Genomic DNA, 11,083 nt, shown 5'->3' on the forward strand with positions numbered 1-11,083 from the left:
TAAATCAAGTACTCTGGAATCACTGCAGGTTCTCCAGAGGAAAAATAATTTATTTGTACAATTAATGAAGTTTTCTGTTTTCCTCAGAGAAAAAAAATTATTATTCCTATCCCACAAGTTCTCTGGTTTTTGGTGGAGGACCAGCCTTAGACAAAACCACAGATGGGGCAAGAAAAGACTTCTCTTATGACAGAATGACATGATTAATGAAGACTTCACACTGGAACAGTGGTTTAAAACCATGAACCAAACCTGGAAGGTTTCTGTGAATAATAAAGTGACTGAAAGAGGGTCCATTTGTTAACTTATGCTAGATAAGCAATTGCTCCTGAATTCTTCTAAACTCACATTTTAGAAATGGGCTTGAGCTAGTAAAAGAGGTTTTACATGTGAAAGAGTACAGCAATTACCCTCCATCCATCTTAAAAATCTGTGGAGATCTTTTCAGAAAAGGGTGTCCAGATATCACAGAGGAATACGAGTGCATAACTATGTTCGCAGATGTAAAGCCTTTTATTGGCACACACGAAAGGTATCCTGCGTGGCTATAAGCACCTAGCTGCTGTATTCAGATAAGCGCAGATTTTCCACAAATTCTTTCTAGTGTGCTCGGGTTTTCCTGCAAGATTTCTCCCTGGCACGGTGAGATATTTTTCCCATGGGAGCGGCAATCGCTGCGGCTGCTGCACCGCCGCGCTCCCAGGCGGAGCCAGCAGGCGGCGCTCGGCCCCCGCGGAGGAGCCGCTCCCGGCCGCGGGACGGCGCCGGCCCTTGTGCCGCTATTCCCTGCACCCCGCGCGGCCCTCGGGAAAAACGCCTAGTCTGTTCCAAGCCACATCTCCAAATTCAGCCGAGAAAAGGGATTAGAGAAATAGAGCCGGCTTTTTCTTTCTCCCTGTACTTTTTTTTCCAGGTTGCTGCCTTTTTACACAATCTGCTTGTACTCCTCTTACTGCTTACCCTGCCTGTGTAAGAAATGTAGAACATCCTTTTAAATGGTTTGTGAATGTGTTAGTAATGCTCCTCTCTTCTACAACCCAGAAGCTCCCACAACCCCCACAAAGTGTGTGCTGTGCGCATTAACCGTGCTCAATCAGCGCTCTCGTTTACAGACCAAAATGCTGCATGTCTTTCCACATGGGCAAGGCTAGCTAAGGATTGAAACCCCAGCCCTCTTCAGAGACTTTGATTGTCTTGTTTGTGTGGAACATTCATACAGCAATATTAGAGACAAAACATCTTGAAGAATAAGAAAATGGGACTGTGAAATATGATATTTGGCAAGAAGACTTAAAAGCAGACATAGCATCCACAGATTGTTTAGCTCAAAGAGCATCTGGGAAAGAGGGACAGATAACTGGTTTATACTGAGTTTATGCTACTTTTGTTGAAGATTTCCACAATATGTACAATGCTGGCTAGGAAAAATTAATAGGACAGATAATGGGTACTCCATCCTTCATTAAAAAGACATAAAATGATTGGGATGTTACTTTTACACATGCTGAAGTTTGGATGCGTTGTGCCTCTCTGCTATGATGGCCATCATTGACTTGCCATGCCATGATTCCTACCTCCTAGAACATTTCACTATGAGTCTGTTGCTTCTTTGGGCTCACTCAGAACAGGTTTCGTCTCTGTATTTTGTCTCCAAGTTTTTGCATTTTCACACTGCCAGTTCACGGTCCCCCACAACAAAGAAGGATCTCTTCAAACTGGAGACTGATGGATTTGATGGATGGACTGTTAGGTGGATTAGGAGTTGCTTGGATGATTGCCTCCAGAAGGTAGTGGCTCAGAGTCCCAATGGGCATCAGTGATGAGTGGTGTTCCTCAGGAATCTGTATTAGGATGAGTGTTACTTATTATCATCATTAATAACATAGAAGGTGGGATCAAGAGCACCCTCAGCAGATAACTTCAAGCCAAGTGGTGCAGTTGACACACATGAAGGGCAGGATGCCATCCAAAGGGACCTGGACAAACCTGAGATGTGGGCTCAGGGGAATATCATGAGGTTTAATAAGACCAAGTGCAAGGTGCTGCACCTAGGCTGGGGCAATCCACAGTATCAGTACAGGCTGGGGGATGAACAGATCGAGAGCAGCCCTGCTGAGAAGGCCTTGGGGCTGCTGGGGGATGGGAAGGTGGACATGACCCACCCATGTGCACTTGCAGCCCAGAAAGTCAAACGTGTGCTGGGCTGCATCCAAAGCAGGGTAGTCGACAGGGAAAGGGAGGGGATTCTGCTCCTCTGCTCTGCTCTGATGAGACCTTACCTGGAATTCTGGGGTCCTCAACACAGGAACGACATTAACCTATTGGAGTGAGTTCAGAGGAGAGTTACCACATTGGTCAGTTTTTTTCTCTTGTGGGGGAAGACTGAGGGAGTTGTGATTGTTCAGCATGGAAAAGAAAAGGCTTTGGGGTGAGATAATTGCAGCCTTAGAGTACTTGAAGGGAACTTACAGGAAAGATGGGGAAAGTTTACAAGAGCGTGTAATGACAAGACAAGGATGAACAGAGTTCAAATTTAAAAGGTGTAAGTTTAGATTAGATATTAGGAAAAAATCCTTAACTGTGAGTGTGGTTAGGTACTGGAACAGGTTGCTCAGGAATGTTGATCCCCTATCCCTGGAAGTGTTCAAGGCCAGGTTGGATGGGGCTCTGAGCAACCTGGTTTGCCCATGGCAGGGGGGTTGGAACTGGACGATCTTCAAGGTCACCCAACCCCTTCTATGACTCTATGAAATTCCCTACCACTTGCTTCTTGCTTGATGAATTCAGCCATGGATGCTGACCCAGCTCCCACACTGAGCAGCTTGACATCCTGTACCTTCCACTGCTCCTGAGGCTGCTGCTGGTGAGACAGCTGTTGCCACTGCTTCAGAAAACACATGAGAGCTGCTCTGCAGCACAGTGACAGATTGGAAGTGCTAAAGCCACATGGCAGCAGGCTGTGAAAAATTTCCCACAGCTTCTGTATATTTGCAGTGGCATTTGGAATGGCATGGAGCACTGTTTTCATATGTGCTGGCTGATAAAAGTATGAAAATGACAGTGGCTACACAGAAGGAGCTAGATGGTGACAAAAGAGACAGAAGAATTTTGAGGACTGCGATTTGTTTTTAGTTGGTTCTGGCAATGTTATCCAGACATACTTCAGAAAAATCCCAGCAGTGTGGATGAAATACCTGGAATACTTGGAATATATGCTCAAGCAGCACCTAATAATGGTCCCTGCCACCTGGATGACACACTGTGGGCTGTAGCAAGCTGTGTAAACATGGCTATGGAAACCACAGTCTGCAGCACTTGCTGTGGTCCAAGTCATAGCTGGAATAGGATCTCTAAACAGATGATTCTTTTCAACTTGGAACTTGACTAGATTAGAATGAAATAGTATTCCTCTGGCACTTTGAGCCACTCTAATGTGAAAAATCATCCTAAATAGATGCAGGCCTTTGTTATAATGGAAAGAAATTGATGGTGAGTTGAATCTCTAATTACTCTGAAAAAAGAAGCAAAATATTCTTTTTCCTTCTCCCATTTCTTGAACCGGAGAAATTAGATTGCCAAAGAGTTTTTTTCTGGCTTAAGACTTCTGTTGTCATGGGGATGTCAATTAATGGGGTTGTTTTTTATGTTCTTAACCTAGCTGTGCCTGTTCTTAACTAAGCTTTTGCATGCAGACCAGGTCTTACACCAATCTGAAAACTCATAATAATAGGAAATGTGCTTTCTGTATAACAAAGTCTCTTCTGAAGACTTTACTGTATGCCTTAATGTTTTTTTCCTCCTCAATATCATACTTCATTAAGTAAATGAATGGATAGACATGTATTGCATACGTACAAATTGGAAGATGTCGTAAACACAGGTTTTTGTTAATGCACACAGATATAAGTAATCTGAACTTTACTGGCAAATCTGGCTGTGTGCAGGTCCTGCAGGTGTGTTGTAAGGTGCAGGCTGTTCCTGTGCTTTGTATGATCTACAAAGACACTCATGTAATATAATGCACAAATATGTGCGTGTGTACAATGTCTGGCATCCTGCATGTGTCAAATATATAGGAGTGTGTGCAGTGCAGGCCTGAGTGCATGATTACATATTTTGTTGGGTAAATACAAGATGTTTTACACTTTGTATACTCACTTGTCATAAATATGTGGGAGTCTATAGAATTCAGTGAAGAGATTTTAGAGTGTGCAGTGTGATGCATACATGAGACTTAAAGCCTGGAAAGTATCTTTTTGAGCATGTTTATATTGCATAGGCAATCCTACCTTTCCCATGAAAAATATTTAAAAATGATTCATATTTTCAACTGAGCTCTGTGTCTGCCAGGATTGCTAAAAATGCTGAACAGGAATAGATTTTACAAGAGTTTCCTAGATATTTTGCATTGGAGCTCTTCAACTGTCTCCTCTACGTCAAGAATCTGTGTTTCTTGAAGCACATGAATATTCTGTGCTAAGTAGAAACCCTTGCTGTCTGCCAGCAAAATGTTGGTAGTGCCCTTTGTTGGCTTCCCTGGGGAGTTCATGCAAATCACTTTGAAATACAACAAACAATAAGATCCCTAAATGCTTTTAAACAAGACCAAATTAGAAAAAGCCTTCACATTGAAAACATAATTTTCAATTAGTATCTATTCAGTGGGAATGGGAATGAGGTGGGGGAGAGCTGGCATGTGAGATAAACTGGATTTGTTAACATGCCTTGAAAACACTTGCTGGCTAGCATGCCTTTTTTCCCTTGTGAATACCTTGCTGTAATTTGGTGACATTTCCATAGTCTCTCTGCTCTTGTACTACAGATAGAAATGAACTCTGCCCAGCAGGCGGTAGACTTGAGACAGCCACCAGCCTGCTGTGTTTATGCACCATGTGGAGAGCTGAGTGTTGCTGCACAGGCTCAAAGTTGGGGAAGGAACAAGTATTTTCTCTCCTCAGTCCTTACCTATTACTATTCCCCAGTTCATGTAGGAGAGCACTGGACAGGGAGGTGAATAACTGATCGGCCAGAGACCAAAGTTACATCTCATTCACTCGGGAGCAACTCAATGTGTCTTTGGTAGCACTGATGTGGGAGGTGTTTTTACATGGATAGAGAGTGCTACTCTGCAGGAAATGCACTGGAGACCCTTCACTACCTAAGTGCATTTTGGCAGTATTTCTCTCTCCTAACAGAGAAAGAGCAGAAAGTTATTTGCTGCTGCAGTTGCTAACTACTAGAAGAGAGGCATGAAATACATCATAATTAGCTACTATTTCTTTTGCCCTTTATTAATTCATTAATTTATTCTCCCTACCCTCCAGCATGTGGCAGCATCGACCATTTTTCCTTGTTTTTTGCATAAGGGTCAGTGTACCTAATCCTTTTCTTCCTGCTTTGGTTTACTTACATTGGCTTGGACCTTCTTTAGATGACCTCCTCACCTTATTTCTTTTTTTCTGTCCATTCTCACTTTCTTTTGTTTCATATTTTTGCTCTTGTTGGAATTATAATTTTCTTCCTCTGATCTCAGGAAATATCAGCCCTGCCATATCCTGGCATGGCTATGCCATGTTATTTTGCCCAATGTATGGAGTGGCCCATCCCTGTGTTCCTTTGTATATGCTGTGTAGGTTACCTGCCTCTCTCTAGCATTTCAAGCCCTATGCTAGAGATGCTCTTTCACATCTGTCTGTGTATCTCTGGGACCACAGGAACTCCTCAGACCAGTGCCTCTCAGCTCATCACCTGCTCAGAACAGACCCTGGGATGAGCAGTGCTGCCTCAGGTCCACAGCACTTATTTCCTCACCTTCATTTTCTGTTTTGGCAGCAGAGACTGATGGTATTTGTAATGGTCAGGAGAATCAGCACAGCACCTACTGGAAAGAGGAGTCTAAAAATTCCTTTATCAAAGTGAAGGCCAGTAGCATCTGGTATTTTTAGGGGTTTTCTGTCAAGACATGGAAGTTCTAGGACACTCATTGCACTAGTTGCACCTGCTGTTCTGAAAGTATGAAGATTTTGTCACACTGTTATGAATGCTGTACCTAGGTGAGTTTCCCTTCTTTTTCAAAGAGAAAGAATTAATTAAAATATGCACATAAGGAAGTGACAGAGAATATGCATATCATGTTTTCAGGGAGTGAAAGTACTTTTTTGGGGGTATGTGATGAATACACTTCAGTGAAGACAAGAGGATGTCTTAATTTCTAATAGTAGCAGTGAGAACAAAAAAACCTTATAATGAAAAAACTTCTAAGTACTTTTAACATTTTAGAACTAAAGCTAGCATGTGGTTGTGTTTTGGGTTTGTGTTGGGAAGTGTTGATAATGGGGAGTTATCAACAGTGCTCTGCTGAGCAGTGCTCAGGGCCTTTGCTCCTGCCTGCCAGTGGAGAAGCTGGGGGTACAAGGAGTTGGGCAGGGATACAGACAGCACACCTGGCCCCAAGTAACCAAAGGGACATTCCATACCTTATGGCAACATGCTCAGCTTGTAAACCTGGGGGAAGAACATGAAGGAAGGAGAGGGATGTTCAGAGTCATGGTGTTTTTTTACCCAAGTAACCTGGGTATGATGGCACCCTGCACTCCTGGGGATGGCTGAACACCTGCCTGCCCATGGGAAGCAGTGAATGAATTCATTGCTGTTTTCTGCTTACGTGCATGGCCCTTGCTTTACCTTTTAAACTGTCTTTATCTCAACCAATGGGTTTTCTCACTTTTACCCTTCTGATTCTGTTCCCCATCCCATGGTGGGCAGTGAGTGAGCAGGTGTGTGGGGCTTGGTTGCTAGCTGTGGTTAAACCACAGAAATTCTCTCTGTGGTTCTCACTTTTCCCAGACTCTGAAGCCAGAGGTGTTTATTATGTACATCTTCTTGTTATTCTCTGACAAATTGTCCTTCAACTCTACAAACTGGCCATTTTCCTCTGTCCCAACATCTCATCTGTAATATATTCTGAATGAGGTCCAACACCTTGATTCAGTGCCTCTTTCATCTCTGCATTGTTTAGACAATCCCAAGCAAAGGGTTATCTTGTATAATTATATCTTTTCATGATGGAAATCTGCAGTTGCAATACAATCTTACACATACTATGGAAAACTGAGTATAATATGTAGTAAGAGTGAAAAACAAATTCACTCTAGAATGATGTTGCAGACATCATATAATCTCATGTCAGTTTGGAAGAGGCATAGGCTTGGCCTCAATTTGTATTTTCTAAAATGGTGTGAAACAGTGACTAGTGAAGACGTGTGAGGGTAGCAGAGTTTGTGGCAGTTTGTGGACTGGCTACGCTTTCTCCCTTACCAACTCACTCCTCTTTCCATTCTGAATTTGTGACAACAGGAGACCACTGAAACACCTTCTCAGCTTTGACCTAGTATTGCTCAAACCATCTATTTTTCAGTACAAACTGAACAAACTTGGTAAGAAGATCCTCTGCAGCTATATATTCCATTCTGCTTTGTTTGATGCTGCACTGAGAACTGTCTCCTGTAGGGGACAAGCAGGGAACAGCCTGTTTCTCTTTAGCTTAAGAGACAGTCTGGACCTTTTCTTCTGGCATGGGTTTAAATTCCTTGATTATTTACTGCTTATAGTTTGGCTAGTAATACAATCTGCAACATGAAGAGCTCTGAAAGAGAGACCTATGATTCCCCTCTAAAGATACAGACAGAAATATCAGCTACTATCAAGGAAACAGCAAAAGGTCAAACTTCGGGACATGCACTCTTTAGAAGTTTACAGTATGAACTGTTCCCTCATTAGCCTTATTGGTCCCAGTGAGGCATTCCATCTACTCCCTTTCTCTTGCCATTGAATTTGTCCCTTTGGGCAGCCAACTCAACTAGCAATGGATTATTTATATGAACCTTAACAAGGAGCAAGACAAAATTAAATGTCTGAATCACAAATGGAACAGAGACAAGTTTCTTCGAAACACCAGTTGTTTTCTCAGAACTCTCCATGTCATAGATGAGTGACTCTGATATTCTATGCAAAAGAGGAATTAGGTTGGGCTGTTGTCTCTTCTGGATTTATTTAGCCATTCCTGGAATCAACAGGCAACCCACTCAAATGTCATCTTGAATATATGTCAAGTGATAGGTAAAGGGGAATTTTGAACCAGTCATGATTATTCAAGATCTATGAGCACTTTTTGATGATGTTGGTGCTCAAATCAAAACTCAGATCTCAAAGTACCTCTTTATATATGAAAGAGGTATGTGAATCTCTAGAATGATATGTTCACATATGACCTTTTCCCACTTGTACACCAGAAAATGTTGGAGTAGAGCTGAACGAATCCAAACTTTTTGATTCATCCCTATTAAAAGCCTATGTAACTTCAATCACATTTTTAGTTGTAGACAGGCTGTGGGTTTTTCTATGCTCTTCTGAACAGCTGCAGTATTCTCCCATGTGTTTCCTGTGTTTTATTGGCAAGTCACAGGAGTTATGAAAGGGATTAGATGATATTGTTGCCTGTGATAGCAGAGGACCAGACTTAATGACCCAGGCAGACTCTGCCAATCCTATGTCCCTATTTTCCTGTAGACGATGTAAATGATATTAGAGCTGCTGGCATGAAAGCCACAATGCTAATCTTTTTTATTATTCCTTTATCCATTTTGAGCTAGCATATCCAAATCACAGTGCTTGATTTTCTGTTGTCTTGCTGCTTATGCTGTCATTTAAACTAACCCATAAAGGATGTCAGAACTTGAGACAGAGTAAGGATCCATCCTGAACTAGGTGAAGTGTCTGGGAGAGGTGAAGGGTCTGTGGAGCTAAAGCTGAAGGAGAGGCCGCGTTCCAGAGACAGCAAGGAGACAGAGAAAGAAAAACAGAAAAACCACGAGGTCAATCTGCCCCCGACCTAGGAATTCCTCCGATAAAGAAGAATTAGTGCTAAGTGTCATGCAAGATGAATGTGTATGAACTTATTGTGAAACTGTATGCATATGCATTTGGAAGGGGGATAAAAGGAGGTCTGAAATCTTCAGGGGTACGCATGCCCTTTTGGGGAGTCTTGCGTCCGGCGCGCGTCGTAATAAAGCATACCGGGCTTTACAACTTTTACAAGTTGTGAGGTTTCTTCTTTTCTCCACAAAACAAACTCATCTGAATCAGACTGGAAAGGTTTGAAGTTTATTTTACACAGATGTAAAATGATTACCTGTGCAGGGGGAGATCAATCTCCCATGTATATTTTGATATACCAAAACTCCAAAGCCATTCTTGTACTGTTGGTCTGTGAACTTTTCTCAATGATTTAACACTTCAAAGTATAGACATGCCTGTGCAAACAAAGGATTAGGATGTTCCAGGCAGAGGATTATGAACACAGGAGAACTTCCATGCAATGAAAGTCTTCTTTTCAAGAGAATTACCATCATATATAAATATGGAGTTCTGAGACCAAATGAACTCTGATTTCCTATGGGTTTTTATATTGTGGTTGGATTTCCCAGTATCCTGTAAGGTACACACTGCAGGTGAGGCATTTCAGACAAGTTTCTTCATCAGAACTCTAATGCTGAGTGAAGATGATCATATCTCAAAAATCTTCAATTTCTCAGACATAAAAAATATCAGGTAAGAGCAAGTCTTACTTCGCAGCATTGTCACTAGGGCACTGTAGCCAAAGAAGCTGGTGCCTTTCCTCCCATTTTCTGTCCATTTATATGACCTGGTACAGTGCACTACTGTAGATTCAGGAAGAAGTGTGCTGCTCTGCAGCCCATCTCTGTCACGGGCCACATCCAGTTCTGCAGCTGTTTAGCTGTGAGAGGCTAATAATTCAGAGGCAGGGCTGCACATACTTTCTGTGAGATCCTACAAGAGCCTCTGCCTGCTTTCTGTCACCCTGGAACTCATTACAGAATAAGCATTTTTTTTGTAATGACAAGCATATAATAAAGCACCCATGACCCACTCAAACACGTGAATCTTCAGCTTGGCTCTAAATAACTCTGCAGCTCTTTTATTTTATTAAGGCCCCAAAATGGGCATTTTGTTGGCCTCTGTGAGGCAGGGAAAATTAGATTGCTTTGCACTGCATAGCTCTTTTATTATAATAAATGTATTGAGGATTGAGCTCTTTAATTAATATCTGGTAAAGAAAGAGAAGAATCTACTACTGAAGTCCTTGGGCCAGCTCAAGGAGAGGGCAAGAGTTAGAATTAGCTGGAGAAAAAGAAATAAAGCAGCTTTCTGAAAAGAATCCTCCTTGATTCTCACTTTATGTCCAAGTACCATGGGAAACAGGATGTTTATTTACTGGAGGAAACACTCCAGGATCATCACTGAGAGCAAATCATGGTGTCATTTGGGTCAGCATCACATTTTATCTTTCCTGAGTCACTTTATCTGAAGGTTCCAAAAACAACTGAGCAATGACAGTTTGGCCTTCTGCCATCTGGAAATCTATGTGTAAAGTTTGTGGTTTCTTTTTTCTACCTGGCAAAGTGCAGCACTGGAAAATGATAGAGCAAGGTACACAGCAAGGAGGTCAAGAGCCTTTGAAAGCAGCATTCCTCTACCCTCTCCCCTCTCCCCTCTCCTCTTCTGTCTGTGGTGTGCATGCAGTTTTGCAAGTTATTTGTATTTTCAAATTTAGGAAAAACTTGCCTTTTTCTTGCTGGACAACCAGAAGTTTGGACTGGCAACTTTCACAGTTTCAAGCAAAGACACTGGGAGGGATTCCCGACACATAAAACCGTTCTCCCAGGCTGGGTGGCCAGGACTGAAATGTGTTACAGATGTAACCCACACAGCTCAAACACACAAAAAATTGAGAAGATTAAATACCTCCCGATGGAAACTTTGGCAGGCAATACATCTCTCATAAATATTGAATTTGCATGTAAAATAAAAGTGTAACAAAAGAAAGAACAAAGCTAGTCTTTGGCAAAATACAACAAATCATGTTGTATTCTTGAAAGAATGTCAAGAACATGTGAGTAGAAAGTACAAAATGAACTCTACAGTCTTTGGCAGCTCTTGCACATTCTGCCTCCTAACTTGCAAGCTTAAACTTGCTAGCTTAAATATTTAACATTTAAGAGGC

At 42.0% G+C, this 11,083-nt stretch overlaps 1 long non-coding RNA gene across 1 annotated transcript in view; it reads left to right on the plus strand.

The window, feature by feature from the left end:
• Positions 1 to 9,010, plus strand: part of LOC141729368 (uncharacterized) — an 11,438-nt gene extending 2,428 nt beyond the window's left edge. Inside the window, exon 3 of the long non-coding RNA XR_012580840.1 lies at positions 88 to 9,010. This is a non-coding gene — a long non-coding RNA (uncharacterized LOC141729368). The remainder of the gene's footprint in view (positions 1 to 87) is intronic.
• Positions 9,011 to 11,083: the final 2,073 nt, after the last annotated feature.

The sequence above is a fragment of the Zonotrichia albicollis genome, chromosome 6, assembly GCF_047830755.1.
Source record: "Zonotrichia albicollis isolate bZonAlb1 chromosome 6, bZonAlb1.hap1, whole genome shotgun sequence".
In the NCBI taxonomy this organism is placed as follows: Eukaryota; Metazoa; Chordata; class Aves; order Passeriformes; family Passerellidae; genus Zonotrichia; species Zonotrichia albicollis.